The sequence below is a fragment of the Orcinus orca genome, chromosome X (assembly GCF_937001465.1).
Source record: "Orcinus orca chromosome X, mOrcOrc1.1, whole genome shotgun sequence".
Classification (NCBI taxonomy): Eukaryota; Metazoa; Chordata; class Mammalia; order Artiodactyla; family Delphinidae; genus Orcinus; species Orcinus orca.
Window position 1 is genome coordinate 913,418 of NC_064580.1, and position 14,878 is coordinate 928,295.

The window sequence follows — 14,878 nt, forward strand, 5'->3', positions numbered from 1 at the left end:
ACAAGTGGAGACCAGGGGGCTGATCGTTGCATAATTGGTAAGATCATACGAAGCAGATCTTTATCTTTCTGTGAACGGAGTGATGAGTATCCCACAAGGTGCCTTTCCGTTTACCTTGGGGTGTTCACGACCAGATAGCCTATCCCCTTACTGAATTTCCCAGCGTTCACCATGGCGGGGATCAAAAAATTGACCCTCTCTGTCTCGATACAGCTGATGAATCTCCAAAGGCATAAATAAAGGTTTCTTCACTTTGGCTCTGACCACAAAATTCAGAGGATTCTCAGTGAGATTAGGAAAAAAAAATAAAGACTGGTTTGCAAATGAAGGGGTTGTAATTTTTCTCCATTTCTTCCACTGTGGGGTGGCTGTGTCTTTTTGATTTTAATTTCCCTAAGCTATAGGACCATAAGTGGAAGTGCCCTAGGCTCTGTTGCTTTGTTTTTTAGATGTTTCAGGAAACACAATACACTTCTCCAGAGTGGCTGTTGGCAATTTACATCCCGCCCATCAGCATAACAAGGCTCCCCGTTCTCCATGTGTAAAACTTCCCTTCTGTTTCTGAGGTCCAAAAGAAGTATGGCCTTCTTTTATTGTTTCCCATTTCTAAACTTCATAACAGAAATCCATGTTGATTGATACTGAACAAAGCATCTTTGTTTCCTTCTTAAACCCTGCTCCCTCACACTGGTACCCAAATCATCGTGTGGTGCACCTTGGACTCAGACAATGTTATATGTCACTTACATCTCAATAAAGTTTGCGGGGATAACTCCTACATCCTAAACAAACAGTTTAAATATTTATGAGAAGCAAACCCTATGTGTAGGGCATCTATTGGAGTGAGAGACTTTTCAACATCTTTCTTGGGGACTCCATAAACTGCAAGTGTTGCTTTTCCTTTGGTAGAGGTCTGCCCATCAGTTTACACACAAAATGCCTTTCTGTTATTAAAACAAAGCAGTTTCTCAGGAGCTAGATTTCTGTCTTTGAGGTGATTGACATCATGGTTAAATGTAATAGTGTCCTGAGTTTTGACATCCTTTTAGAACTTAAGTCTAGAAGTTCAGAAATGTTAACTACTGTTTGTATTTGTGTCTTTTGCATATTGTTTGTAGCCAGTGTTTGCTCTTTCTCTCCACTCTAATGAATAGTAATAGTTAAAAAAAAATGTTGGAGGGATAAAGAAAGGAAAAAAACATGTCCACACAAGGACTTGTATAAGACATCAAAACACGTGTTCCCCATGCCCTTATCCCCTCTACAGTGAGATGGGAGGTTTGTCACACAGAAAGGAGAAAAGGGCTCACCTCCTTAGCGAGCAAAGATGCCCGTTGGGTGAATGTGAGGCTGTCGCCCACCCCAGATCCCCAAGGACCCTTGAGAGACCTCTCCCCATTAATGCCATGGTGACCAGAAGCTCAGCCATGTCACCACGGCCCAGTGACTTATGAGTGTTACACTTGAGTCCTTGATATTTCCGTTTTCTGGACACGTGTGCTTCCCTGGGACATGGGTAGGCCCTGTGAGTTCCACAGCTACAGAAGAGGATTGGGAAGGGGCAGCTGAAAGGAGACCTGGGGGCCCAGCCTGAGGAGTAAGGAGCTAGTCACAGAAACCCAGGGGGGATATCAGATCTGGGGGCCTGATGGAGGACACAGAGGAGACTTGGGGGCTGGTCAGACCCCGGGACCCAGGCCAGGCTGTGAGAGGCAGGGTCAGCCCTGAGCATGGCCCCACGGACCAGACATTATCCATGTGGATTGCTACCAAACCAAGATGGTGAATTTTGTGTATCAGTGTGGCTGGGCTACAGTATCCAGATATGTGGTCAAATGCCAGTCTAGATGTTGGTGTAAAGGTTTTTTTTTTTTTAAAGATGGAATTAACATTTAAATCGGTGGACTTTGAGTACAGCAGATGACCCTCCAAAATGTGGGTGGGCCTCATCTAATTGGTTGAAGCCTTTTAGAGAAAAGAGACTGAGATCCCCCGAGGAAGAGGGAATTCTACCTTCAGACACACTTCAGACTCAAGCTGCAGCATCACCTCTTCCCTGAGTGTCCAGACTACTGGTCTACCCTACAGAATTGGGACTTTCCAGGCCCCACAATCACATGAGACAGTTCCTTAAATCTTGCTCTGTCTCTCCTATCTATCTATCTAATCTGTAGATAACTATAGATGTATACATCTATCATGTATCTACCATATATCTTCTCTATCTATCCATCCATGATCTATCTATCTATCGACCTCTAGCTCAATCTATTTCTATTATCTATCTATCTATCATCTGTCTAATCTATAGATAAATATAGATATGTACATCTATCTATCATGTATCTATCATCTATCTTGTCTATCTATCCATCCATGATCGATCTATCTATCTATGTATCCATCCATCCATCCTTTTGGTTCTTGTATTAGCATTCTCCAGAGAAACAGAGCCAATAGGGTGCATATAATAAGGAACTGGCTCCCATGATCACGGAGGGTGAGAAGTCCCAGGATATGCCATCTACTATCTTACAGACACCCAGGAGAGTGAACAATGTAAGTCTCATTCTGAGAAGACTAAAGTCCATCTCAGAGATGGTCAGGTAGAGAGAACTCCTTCTTCCTTACCCAGCCTTTTGTGCTATTCAGGTCTCCAGCCCATTGGAGGATGGGACAAGGCCCACCCACCCTGGGGAGGGCCATCTGCTTTCCTCAGTCCATTCATTCAAATGCTCATCTTGTCCAGAAACACCCTCACAGACACACCTGGAATAACACTTAACCAAACACCTGGGCACCTTGTGGCCCATCAACTTGACACATAAAATTACCCACCTGAGTCTGTTTGTTTGGAGAACCCTGACTTATACCTGAAAGTTCACAGAAGCAAGACCCTGGACGACCTTCCTGATTCCTCCCAGTGCGGAGGGAAAACACATGTCTCTCTCTGACTTCTGAGACCCTCGCCTTCAAGAGAACCCTCCCACCTCCCACCAGAACACCCACATTACCCTCCCGCCATGCCCCCTAGGACTCCAGTGACGAGACTCTCAATCAATGGCAGAACCAGGTAACTTCAAAGCAACGGTGTGAATTGGGGCAGCGGAAGGGACAGGGTGACCAAAAGATGCAGTTTTCCTGGAAGCATCATAGACTCAGGGGCCCCGGGAGCCAGGCAAAGCCAAGATCTGTCCTGGGGAAGGTTCAAACCAGAGGCCATGTGGGTCCAAGGAGCCCTGTCCCACCATCACGAGGCTACTGGCGACCCCTTCTCATGCACAACCTACCACCTGCCTCTGAGCAGAGCCAGGAAGGTTTAGAAAGGGGGGGGTTGGAGGAGGTTATCCTGGATGGGGGAGCTGGGCTTATCCTAGAAGCCATCCCGTGGTCGTGGAGGGTGAGAATTTCCAGGATCTGACGTCTACAATCTACAGACCGATCACTCATGGACCAACATTGGGACCCCACCAAGCCGCAACACCAGAAAATCGTCATTGAGCTGATAATCAACGTTGCCTAATTTACCGTGTATCCTGGGGTGGAGGCACGGAGCTGATTCAACTTTCAACACCAAAGAGTGCCGGTATACCCATTGTATGGATTGCTAAACCGAGGCTCGGAGGAGCTGAGGACACACCATCGATAGCCGGTAAACCTGTTTCATGGGTGGACACCTCTCGTTTGTGGAGTTTTATATCTATAGAGACTCGTTTATTAGTACAGCGTCCTTGTGCTGAGAAAGTGGTGTTTTTCTTCTTTAACAGAAGAGGAAATTGAGGTTAAGTCATTAGGTCATGGGGTGGCCGTGGTCAGACATACAGCTGGGGTTGTGTCAAGATCTGCATGGAAGATGCAAAGCCACACGGGTCCCTGCCACACACACACCTCCTCACGGTGAGGCCAGACCATGCATGGTCCATGTCATGATGCTAGAGGTGGCCCCGTGGTTCTCACCTCCCACCACCACGGCTTCACACAGGGCCAGAGGGAGCCGCTGATTCGGTCTCATGGCAGAGCCCCGGACAGACTACCTGTGGGTTTGGGGGAAGGACCAAGGGCTGGTCATGGTCAAAGTACTTTGGATTCGGTCCAACTAACACTGATTTTCTGGTCAATATTAGACGTCCTGGCATCCCTCAAAACCGGGGGCAGTCAGCCCACGAGATGCAGCTAATATTGCGCTTTAACTAGGCTGAGTATTCATCAAGGGCTTTCAGCAATCTGGTCCCCCAGGGGACACTTGGCAATGTCTGGAGTTGTTTCCAGTTGTCACAAGTCTGGAGGGGGAGGTCCTACCAGCAGCTGGTGGGTGGAGACCAGGGAAGCTGCTCCGCCCCCCACAGGGCCCAGGACGCCCCACATCAGAGACTCATCCAGCCTCAGATGTCAGTAGTGCCGAGACTGAGAAACCCTGACCTAGCATGAAAGACTCTATCTATCTGTCTGTCTATCTACCTATCTATCTGACATCTATCTATCATCTGACTATCTATCTATCCATCATGTATCTATCATTCATCCGTCTATGTATCATCTAAGTATCTACCTATCATCTATCTCTTTATCTATCTATCTATCCATCCGTCTATCCATCTGTATTTGCATCCATTTATCTACCTACCCATCCATCCATATCTCTATGTCTAACCATCCATCCATCATTTCTCTCTACACCCTTTCATCCATCCATCTATCCATCTACATATTCATCCATCTATCCATCTATCTCCCTATCTATCTATCTCAGTGGTTGATAACAGGGGGTGACTTGGCCACCCAGAAAGACACTTGACAATGTCTGGAAACATTTTTGGTTGTTACAACTTGGGAGAGGGTCCATCTGGTGGGTGGAGACCAGGGATGTTTCTCAGCACCCCACAGTGCACAGGACGCCCCACATCAGAGCACCATCTAGCCCCAAATGTCCACAGTGCTGAGGACAAGAAAGCTGGCCTGCGTCATAATTCACTGGATTCGATACAACAGACTCTGATTTTCCATGACAACACTATTGGGTGTTCCCTGAAACATGAGGAAGCCCCAGTGTCCCTCAATGTCACCGACGGTCAGCCTCTGAGATGGAGTCAAGTTCCTGTTTACCCAGGTGGGCGTCCGTGAGCTGCGGTTAGATAGATCCCCTGCGTGGGGTCACCCTGACCATGGCCGGGCCATCCTGGGCGGGAGGGCAGGAGTGGCTGGTGGTCCGATCTTCATTATGGCCCCCAGGTGGCGTGGGCATCTCAGGATCAGTCTGTGGTCACTACCGTTAGGACTGAGTGTAGGACGGCGGGGCCGGGAGCAATGGCAGAAAGACTCAAGACCACGGTGCACAGGGAGGGAGGGGAACTGAGGCCGGGAGGCGCAGGGACCCTCCCAAGGGCACCTGAGTATCTCAGGGCCGGTCTTCTCCTCCAGCCTTCCTTTTGGACCCTCTCACTCAGGGCCCATCATAGGACATGAGTAAAATCAACAGGACGCGCCAGGAGGCTTGGTGGTCACAGGCCTTGTAGGTCTCCTTCCAGGGTACAGTCTAGAATACGAGTGTCCTGGGGCTGCTCTAGCAAGTGACCCCAAACTAACTCCCTCCAGAGGCTCCGGGGGAGGGTCCCTCCTGCCTCTTCCAGCTTCTGGGGGCTCCAGGCGTCGCTGGGCTTGTGGCCGCATCCCTCCCGTCTCTGCCTCTGTCTTCCCGGAGCTTCTCCTCTGTGTCTGGGTCTCTCCTCTTCTGCCCCTTAGAAGGACCCGGTCATTGGATGTAGGGCCAGCCTCCTCCAGGAGGACCTCATCTCAGACCCTTCACTGCATCACATCTGGAAAGGCCCTGTTTCCAAATAAGGTCCCGTTCCTGGGTTCTGGGGGTCAGGACATGGATGTGTGCTTGAGGACGTCCTTCAATCCCTTACACCAGGGTAATCAATTAGTTCCATTTCTCAGGACTGTCCCCATTTTAGCCCCCAAAGCTCTACCCCCCTGGAGCTTCCTGCTTCCCCGGCAAATTGAGACAGCTGGTGACCGCACACCTAACACGCAGACTGTAAGGGGATGGCGTGGAGACCGTGGGTTGGTGCTAGGTGAGCGGCGAGGAGGTGGGGTAGGGGCTCTGTGCACACCTGGGGGACAGGTGAGTGTGGCGGTGTTGAGTGGGAGCTGGCTTGTGCTTGGTGGGTATGAACCTGGACATCCGGGGAGGCAGAGACGTCCAAGGACAAGCTGTAAGCACCACAGATGTCAGCCCTCACGTGGGGGAGCAACCAGCCCCCGTCCCACCCCTACGGGAAGCCCCGGCACGTGGCCTGGGGCTGATGGCCCCCGCCCCCCAGAGTCCGAGGACAAAGGATAGGCACTAAGGAAGTTTTCCGATGCTCTGGGTAAAATGGAAACCACTTTCGGTGGAAAATGAGGGTCTGTAGCTAATCTGTGCGCTGGGCTTGGGCAGAGATCAAATCCTCCATGTTGGGGTCACTCTGCACGGGCATGGCCTTTTCATGTTCTCAGGGGAAAGTGTGCTCTGCTGTCTCGGAGACCCAGGTGAGATCCCCTGATGGTGGGGCATGAGGCCAAAATGTTCGCAACGTGTCCCCAATAATCTCTTGCCCCCAGTAATCTTTCTGAGGCCCAATATTTTCTCTGGTCCTCTAGTAATCTCTGGTCCCCAATAACCTGTCTGGTCCCCCAACAATCTCTCTGGTGCCCAATATTGTCTCTGGTCCCCCAATAATATCTCTGATCCCCAATCTTCTCTCTGCTCATTGATATTCTCTCTGCTCCTTAGTAATCTTCCTGGCCCCTAATCTTCTCTCCTGTCCCCAGCAGTGTCTCTGGTCCCCGATATCCTCTCCGGTCCCCCATCATCTCTCTTGCACGGTCCGTTTTAATCATCGGCAACGTGGACAAAGACAGATGTTTTTACAGAGCAGCCAGCAGGGAACCTGGCTGTGAGGCACCTCAGGAACCCGGAATCAAAGCCACGGCTGCACAGAGCCCCACGTGCAGAAACCTGGCCGTCCATCATTTGCATGATTGTTTAGAACTGGCAACGGCCGCGTTTATTTAGAAGGGAGACGAGTGAGCTCAGTGAAGGAAACCAGCCAGCCGAGGCCGGGGAAAGGCACCTTGTGGTGGGGATCTCAGCAACGCCCATTTACCGGCTTCCTGTGAGTGTGACTCAGAACCTTCCAGAGCTCTCGGAAGCTCAAACCCTCCTTCAGAGAGTTTATAGCCCGGGATGAGGAAGTAAGAGCAGGGCTAACGTAGCGGACAGTTATTTTGTTTCCTCTGTCTCTTTTTTTAAACGGAGATACAACTCAGCATTTCAAAGGGAATGATTCAGTGGCGTTGGCTGCATTCGCCACGTTGTGCAGACACGACCCCCACCTAGCTCTAGGACGCTACCCTCACGCCCAAGTGGACGGGTATTTTAGCTTTAAGTACTGTCGGCAGACAGAATGCTCAGAATCCCCGTGCATGGAGGAATCATCATCATCATAGGCGTAACGATAGCAGGCAGTGTAGCCCACGGCCTGGGTGGCTTTGAGAAGGCCACGAAGCCGCCTGGTGCGTCAGTGTCCCCATATGTAAAGGGATTTAGACAATGCTCTCCGAGGGACAACATGAGGGTTCCACGAGTCCATCTGAGCACCAACAATGGCCCTACTGGGAATCCCGCATGATGTGGGATGAACTCCCCGAGGAGAATGCCATCTGTCAGGGCCTTGCTCGCCACCAGCGTTGAACAGATAGATGGATCTCACGCAGTCTTCACAATGACCCCATGAGGCAGTCTGCGGCCAGGGGTCCGTGAGCTAGAGAGGGACTCAGAGTGGGGGGTGCCTGAGCGGGGCCCCAGGTCTCCACACATCCAATGCACCCTCTCTCCTCCTCTGGTTAGGATGAGTAGCACAGGGTTTCGTGGAGAATTTGTTTGAGCTGTATTGAAGCCCAGTACCTGAGAATGTGGACTTATTTGGAAATAGAGTCTTTGAAGATGTAATTAAGATGTTTAAGATGAGGTCATTAGGGTGGGCCTTAATTCAATATGACTGGTGTCCTTGTAAGAATAGAAGACGCACAGAGAGACACAGAAACACACAGACAGAAGAAGGCTGTGGGAAGACAGAGGCAGAGATTGGAGGGAGCTGATTGTAAGCCAGGGACGCCCGGAGCCTCCAGAGGTCGGAAGAGTCAGGAAGGACCCTCCCCTGGAGCCCCGGAGGGTACGCAGCCCTGCAGAAACCTTGATCTTGGAGTTCCGGCCTCCGGAACGTGAGAGGATAAAATTATGTTGTCTCAATCCGCCCAGTGTGTGGTAATTTGTATGGCTGTCCCAGGAAACTAATTCAGGGGAATTCATGGGGAACCAGTCTCAGCTCCTGTTTTATCTGTCCACTCATTCATCATCCATCTATCCATCTGTCTATCTACGCACCCATCCATCCATCCCTCCATCCCTCCACCCATCCACCCGTCTATCCATCAATCCATCCTTCAATCCATCCATCCATCCATCCATCAATCCATCCATCCATCCATCTACCATCCACCCACCCACCCATCCATCCATCCATCATCCAACAAAGCGTCAGTGAGCTCATGCTGATTTATGCTGGCCCCTCACCTACAAGGTCACAGCTCATGCGGGCACCCAGCCCATTTGTTTCCTGTGGCTGTGCCTGAGGGGTTATCTCTGATCCTATCCCACCACGTGCCTGCTGGCTGGTCTGCCCCGTCCGGAGTGCAGAGATGGCCTTGCCCATCCCACCGCTGGCACACGTGCATGTTTCACGTAAAAACCTGGAGACCGGCGCCTCCGGTGGCAGGGTACTCGCAGGAGAAGATGCGAGTGGCAGATGGGCAACGCCTGCGGCAGGGAGTGACCAGGCAGCTGGGAGCTGCATCACCTAATCCACCCACTTCCTCTGTTCCCTTTATAGCACAGGATATTACAAAGAGTCTTCCTACTGGTCCTGGTTTGTCAGAAAAATGCCACTTGTTGGAGCCCATGTTTTGTTCTCGGGCAGATAATCCCACGGGACAGGGATGACACATGCTCAAGTCGGGGCCCTTTCTGTGGACTGGTAGGGATTAAATCCTGACCCATTTGCCCCGGGACGTGGCCTGCCAGAGGGATATTTGTTTATCCTATACACATGATCTCTGTGCCTATCACAGGGTCTTTTTAACTTTAATTATCATCTTATAGGAACAGGAGCGCACAGATAAGATTGAGACAAGGGAGAAAGTGGCCCAGGATGCCCTGACCCAGTCTGGTTCTCTCCCTGAGACCCGGGAGATGGGACCTGGCCCTGCTTCTCCCCCCAGCCCTCTGGCTGCACTGTCCCTTGACCCTTCTTGTGTTTTTCTGGGTCGTTCTGAATTGGGGGCAGTTCTGCCCCCCAAAGGACACCTGATAATATCTGGGGACAGTTTGGGGGTGTCATACTTTGTGGGGCTGCTACTGACATCTGGTGGGTAGAAACCAGGGATCCTGTTTAATACTCTACAGTGTGTAGGACACCCCGAGAATTATCCTGTCTAAAATGCCAGTAGTATGAGTTGAGAGCCTTCTATCTATCTATCTGTCTATCTATCCATCCATTATCTACCAATCAATTAATCAAACTACCATCTGTTTATCTATCATCTATCTATATTTTTCTATTATGCATGTATCTATATTTATCTGTCTATATAATTTATTATCTATCCATCCATCTGTCAATCTATCATCTATGTATCTATCATTTATTTTCTATGTATTTATCTATGAATCAAAAATCTCCTACTTGTCTATCTACCCATCTATCAGCTGTCAGTCAGTCTACCATCTATCTATCAATTATTTATTATCTACCTAATTTATTTATAATCTATTTGTCTATCTACCTAACATCTACTCATCTGTCTATCCATCAGTCATGTCAATTGATGTATCATCTATCTATCAATCATCTGTCTATTTATCGAGCATCTAATTTACCTATCTATTTACCTGTCATTTACCTGTCATCTATTCATCTATCAGTGGTGAGTGACCAGGGGTGACTTTGCCCTCCCACCCGGGGACATATGACAATGTCTGGGGACATTTCTGGTTGGGGGAGAGGGAGCTCCTGGCACCTGATGGGTGGAGACCGGGGAGGTTGTTCCACATCCCACACTGCACAACAGGACCACCCAGCCGCAGGGTCACTCGTGCCACACCACAGGAGATGGGTCCTGACCCTGTATATGTGACCTTGACTCTTCCCCAAGACCCCCTCGCCCCTCTCTTCCTGCGCCCCTCCTTCTGTCAGGGGTCCCATGCTCATGCTGCGCCCCCATAAACAACGCCCAGCCACCCCCATGACTACTCAAAGCCCAGGGTCCACACTCTCAGCCCCCTGCCCATTCATGAGCCTCCCTGGGGGTCAGGCCAGCACCACCTGCAACACACACAGCCCGGCCCGCCCCTCTGCCCTGCCTGGTCCACACCACCCTCTCCCCAGCCATGCGCCACCTCGGTCCCTACCTCCTGTCTGGCCCCGTCATCGGTCAGCAAAGCACAGATTCCACCCCTAAGTTGTTTTCCATTCAGGACACTGTTGACCCCACTGACACCCCTGTTCCGGCACAACGGCCCTGCCCAGAGCTCTTTCCAAAGCACAGTCCAGCATCGCCAGCCATGCCGGAAGCTTCCGCAGCTTTTCTGGGCCAGCCGCTAAAGTCTCACCATCCTCCCGGGACCGTTCTGTCCAATGCGCCCCAAGCCTCCCTCCACCCAGAACACACCCCCCATCCCCCCCCCGCCGCTCCCATTCATGACATCCTTTCTGCCACAGCCCTGCTCTCCCAGCTGTCCCACTCAGCCCCGGCAAATGCCTCCTCTTCCAGGAAGGCCTCCTGGATTCCTTCCCGCCCTGAACCTTCGTGGCCTGCATCTCCCTGTGTGGTCTTTCTATTCCCCGGAAGTGCTCTGAACCACGACAGGCACAGGGTGCCTAGTCCACTGCCTGCATCAACTGTCCAGGCCAGCGGCTGGACACTGAGTTAGGTAAAAGGGCCCTGGAGGGCAAAAGTCGGTGCAAGTTTCCCATTCGGCCCCTCAGAGGCGCCGTGTGCTTGGCCGAGTTCCAGCCTCAGTTTCCCCACCTGGGATGTGGGGATGATGACGGCGAGGTTAGGGTTGGAGGAGACGGTCCATGGGCAGCGTGTGCATTGGGGTCGATGCACACACAGTTCTGGTTCACAGCACCCGTCCACCGACGCCCTTGCTCTGGCATGTTGCCCTCCTTTTGCCAAGGAGCCTGGGACGGAGAGAGCCAGCTTCTGCCCCTCAGGCCTGGCCACCTTCCCCCCAGCAGGAAAACTTGCACAGAACGGCAGGCGTTGCTCCCTCACCCAGGCGCCCACACTGATGTGGCCCCCAGGTCCCAGCGTGGACACAGCCCCCCAAAGTCCCGGCACAAACGAGGCCTCCTGAGGTCACAGCAGATACACAGTCTTCCGAGGGCCCAGGACAGATGTGGCCCCCCAAGGTCCTGGCACAGACGTGGCCTCCAGAGGTCACAGCAAGTACATACCCTCCCCCAGGTCCCGGCAGGAACATGGCCACCCGAGTTCCCTGCATGGCTCAAAAGCAAACCCAGTCACCAGCTGCCTTTCAACGCATGGCTTTCCCTAGAATAAGGCAGACCCTGCATCCATGGGTCTGTCTGTCCAGCCAGGAGGGTGTGGACACGGCTGCAGAATTTTCCCTGGGGGTTCCCAGTGCTGACCCCAGGGGACGCACTGGGGGAGCCCACCCTGCAGCCCCTCTGTGTGCTCATTCGCCAGGTCATGCCTCCCCGCGGTGCGGTGTTGGCCCTGGGGGGGGTGGGTCTGTGGCCGGCGCCGGGGGCCTGGACAGCTGCCAGCGGTCAGGGAGCAGGGCGAGGTGTCAGGGGAGCATGGGGCTCCCTGTACCCCGCACGCCCAGCTCCTTGCCTCCGGGCCAGAACAGGGGTGTGGGCGGCAGGCCCCCGCTTCTGCCGGCTGGTGGCCACACCTACGGACGGGGCGCAGACAGGCACAGGGCTGGGTGAGAAGCCGCACCCTGGGGACCGCCATTCTGTCGCTAACCCGTCACCACCCACACCCCCTGCCCTGTCCCTAAGGTGACAGCACAGGCCTCCGTAGGGTTGGCCGGGGGTCTCAGGTGGCCTGTCGAGGGTGGTCCTGCCCCTGCGCCCTCCTCGGTCCCTGTGGCTGAGCGGGGATATTTCAGAAACTACAGCCCAGGTCTGGAGGGTCCTCCTGGCTCTTCCCATGGCCCGCTTCCTCCTGGAGGGGGAGGGGGTCGCCGGGACTCAGGGACAACGCCCAGGGGTTGAAGGCCCCTCCCTCCACCAACGCTGGCCTTGGCAACGCCCCAGCAAATGAAAACACCATTCTCGCGCCGTGGAAGCATCTTAAACGGAGAATACACGCGCACGTCCGGCCCAGCTGCCCCCTTCAAATCCAGCCGCTCAAGGGGCTTCCTACGCGGCCATGCGGGGGCGGCCCTCCGGGTCTTGGTTCCTCCTGGCTCCTGTCCGGGGCCCCGCTTCTGACCGCACACGCTGAGCGCACGTGACACCATGACAGATGGCAGAAAAAAACCCCACCTCGCTTTGGAAGCGGAACCACACGCTCCGTAATTCCTCTCGGCCGGGCGTGATCCGAAGGGTGCAGACGGCTGGTGTGCACGGCCGCGAATCCCCGGGGCCGCCGCCAGCCCGCGCGTGCGGCGCCCCTGCTTCCCAGGCTCGTCTGGGACGGTTTGTAAAATGCACCTAGAACTCGGGTTTCTGGGTGAGCCGGGGCCTGAGAGCTGATCTGAGGTCTCACGGGGGGCCCTCAGCGGCCGGAACCGTTCCAGGCTCAGCCTCCCGTCCTCCCTCGTGCCTGGCCGCCTTCAGCGCTCACCTGTACGCAGGTGCGGTTTCCTGAAGGAGTTTGCACAGGAGAGCGTGTCCCGAGCGCCTCCCCGCCAAGTGGCCGTGCGTGTCTTTCTACAGGTTTTCCTGTTCTGTCTGCACCGCGGAGACGAGAACGCACGCAGCCCGCCTCCCAGGCTCTCACCCCGTAAGACCCCACCCCCCCCCACCCCCGCGACGCTCCCTGTTGCAGACAACGCACGTCAATAAAGAGCGGGCATTGAACGCACCTGGAACGGCCGGGGCTGCTGTAGCGGTGCGCGTCTGCAGTGTAGACGCCGCCGGGACTGGATCGGAAGACGCAGCAGCTGTGCCTCAGGGCCTGGTGTCGGGAAGCGGCGTCCCGCTGCCCACGAAGGAGCCGGGGTGGGTGTCGGGACGCAGCCCCGGTGCCAGCATCCCGGCCGTCTCTCGGGCTAGGTGCGCGCGGGGCATGACGCGCCGGCTGCACCCTCGCCGGCTGCAAATCCTCCAAGGTCCCCCTGCCGGGCTCCGGAGGCTGCTGTGGAGACCCAGGGCAGGTGGAGAGGAAACCCGTTTTGAAATTTCCTGTGTAACGTCTGTTTGTCTGCTCGCTCCCGTAGTGCAAACCCGCCGGTCCCCGTCCTATCAGCGCGCGCCCTGCCGGGGGCGGGGTGCCGGCCCCCAGAGCCGCGACCTCAGGGCTCGTCCTGTCCCGAGGCGGCTGCGGGGAGACCCTGCCTCTCCGAAAGGGTTTGCTGCCTGCAGACCGGGCCGGGAGGGAGGGCCCAGTCCGATGGTGTAGCTGGCGGTGACCTGAAGTGGATTCCCAGACGGAACAAATAAATGCCTGGGATTTTAAATTTTTTTTAAGTTTTAAAAATATGCTAAGCGAACTGACTTCCTCTTGCAGGCGAAAGCTGGGTGCCTGGCGACCTCTTTTGGTCTTGCAGCCAGAAGGTGACCCGCCCGGTGACACTTGCCCGGACACTGCCCTGGCGGGGCCGGGGGGGCGTGCCCCTGACACATGTTCCCCATCCACCCACCCACCCCCGATGGAGCGGGGTTCACGCCTCCCGGACCGCGTCCTCTAGGGCAGAGAGGGAGCTGGGCGGCCGGCGGGGCGCACGTGCGCAGGTGAGGATGATGACTTCACAGCCAGGCGCGCTGTCATCGGAAAGGGGCAGCTGCTCGAAAGCCCACCCCAACCCCCACCCCCGAACCAAGGTCCAGCCCTGGCGCCCCGGGGTCACTTGGAAGGGGGAAGGAGGGTGGTGATTCTCAGAGGTTGTGTGCCGGGAAGTCATGGGGATGATGAATTCGCGAATATGGAAACGCTGTTCCCCGGGGAAACCCAGGGTCATCTATTTACAGAGTATGGAGGATGTATGTACCCCTAGGCATCTGTTGTCTGTCGATCGATCATCTATTTACATTCTATACCTGTATCTATGTTTATCTATCATTTAATTATATTTTTCTATCATGTATCTATCGTCTATATCTATATATTGATCTATTATCTACCTATCAATTCTCTACTTATTTATCTTCTATCTCTATAACTATCATCTATTATCTATCTATATCTATCCATCAATACGCCTGCCTGATGACATATATCCATCCATCAATCTTTCTATCTCTATATTTATCTATTATCTACCTATTAGTGATCTTTAGATATCAGATGATATTATCTACCTATCATCTGTCTTCTATCTGTCTTTGATTTCTATTATCTATCTATCCATCATCATATCTATCTATTATCTGTTTCTATTTGTCATCTGTCTGTATCTATTTATGCATCATCTACCTATTATCTCACATGTATGTATCAGTCACTTTTCTATCAATCATTTATTTATCTATCTGCCTGCCCATGCACACACATAACCCTCCACCCATTCTTCTATCTGTCTACCCACCCATCCATCAGTCTGCCTACCTACCCATCCATCCATTCATGCATGCGTCCA

At 53.3% G+C, this 14,878-nt stretch overlaps 1 protein-coding gene across 1 annotated transcript in view; it reads right to left on the reverse strand.

The window, feature by feature from the left end:
• Positions 1 to 13,276, reverse strand: part of P2RY8 (P2Y receptor family member 8) — a 51,420-nt gene extending 38,144 nt beyond the window's left edge. Inside the window, exon 1 of the mRNA XM_049704900.1 lies at positions 13,166 to 13,276. The gene's annotated coding sequence lies outside the window, so the exon portion shown is untranslated. The remainder of the gene's footprint in view (positions 1 to 13,165) is intronic.
• Positions 13,277 to 14,878: the final 1,602 nt, after the last annotated feature.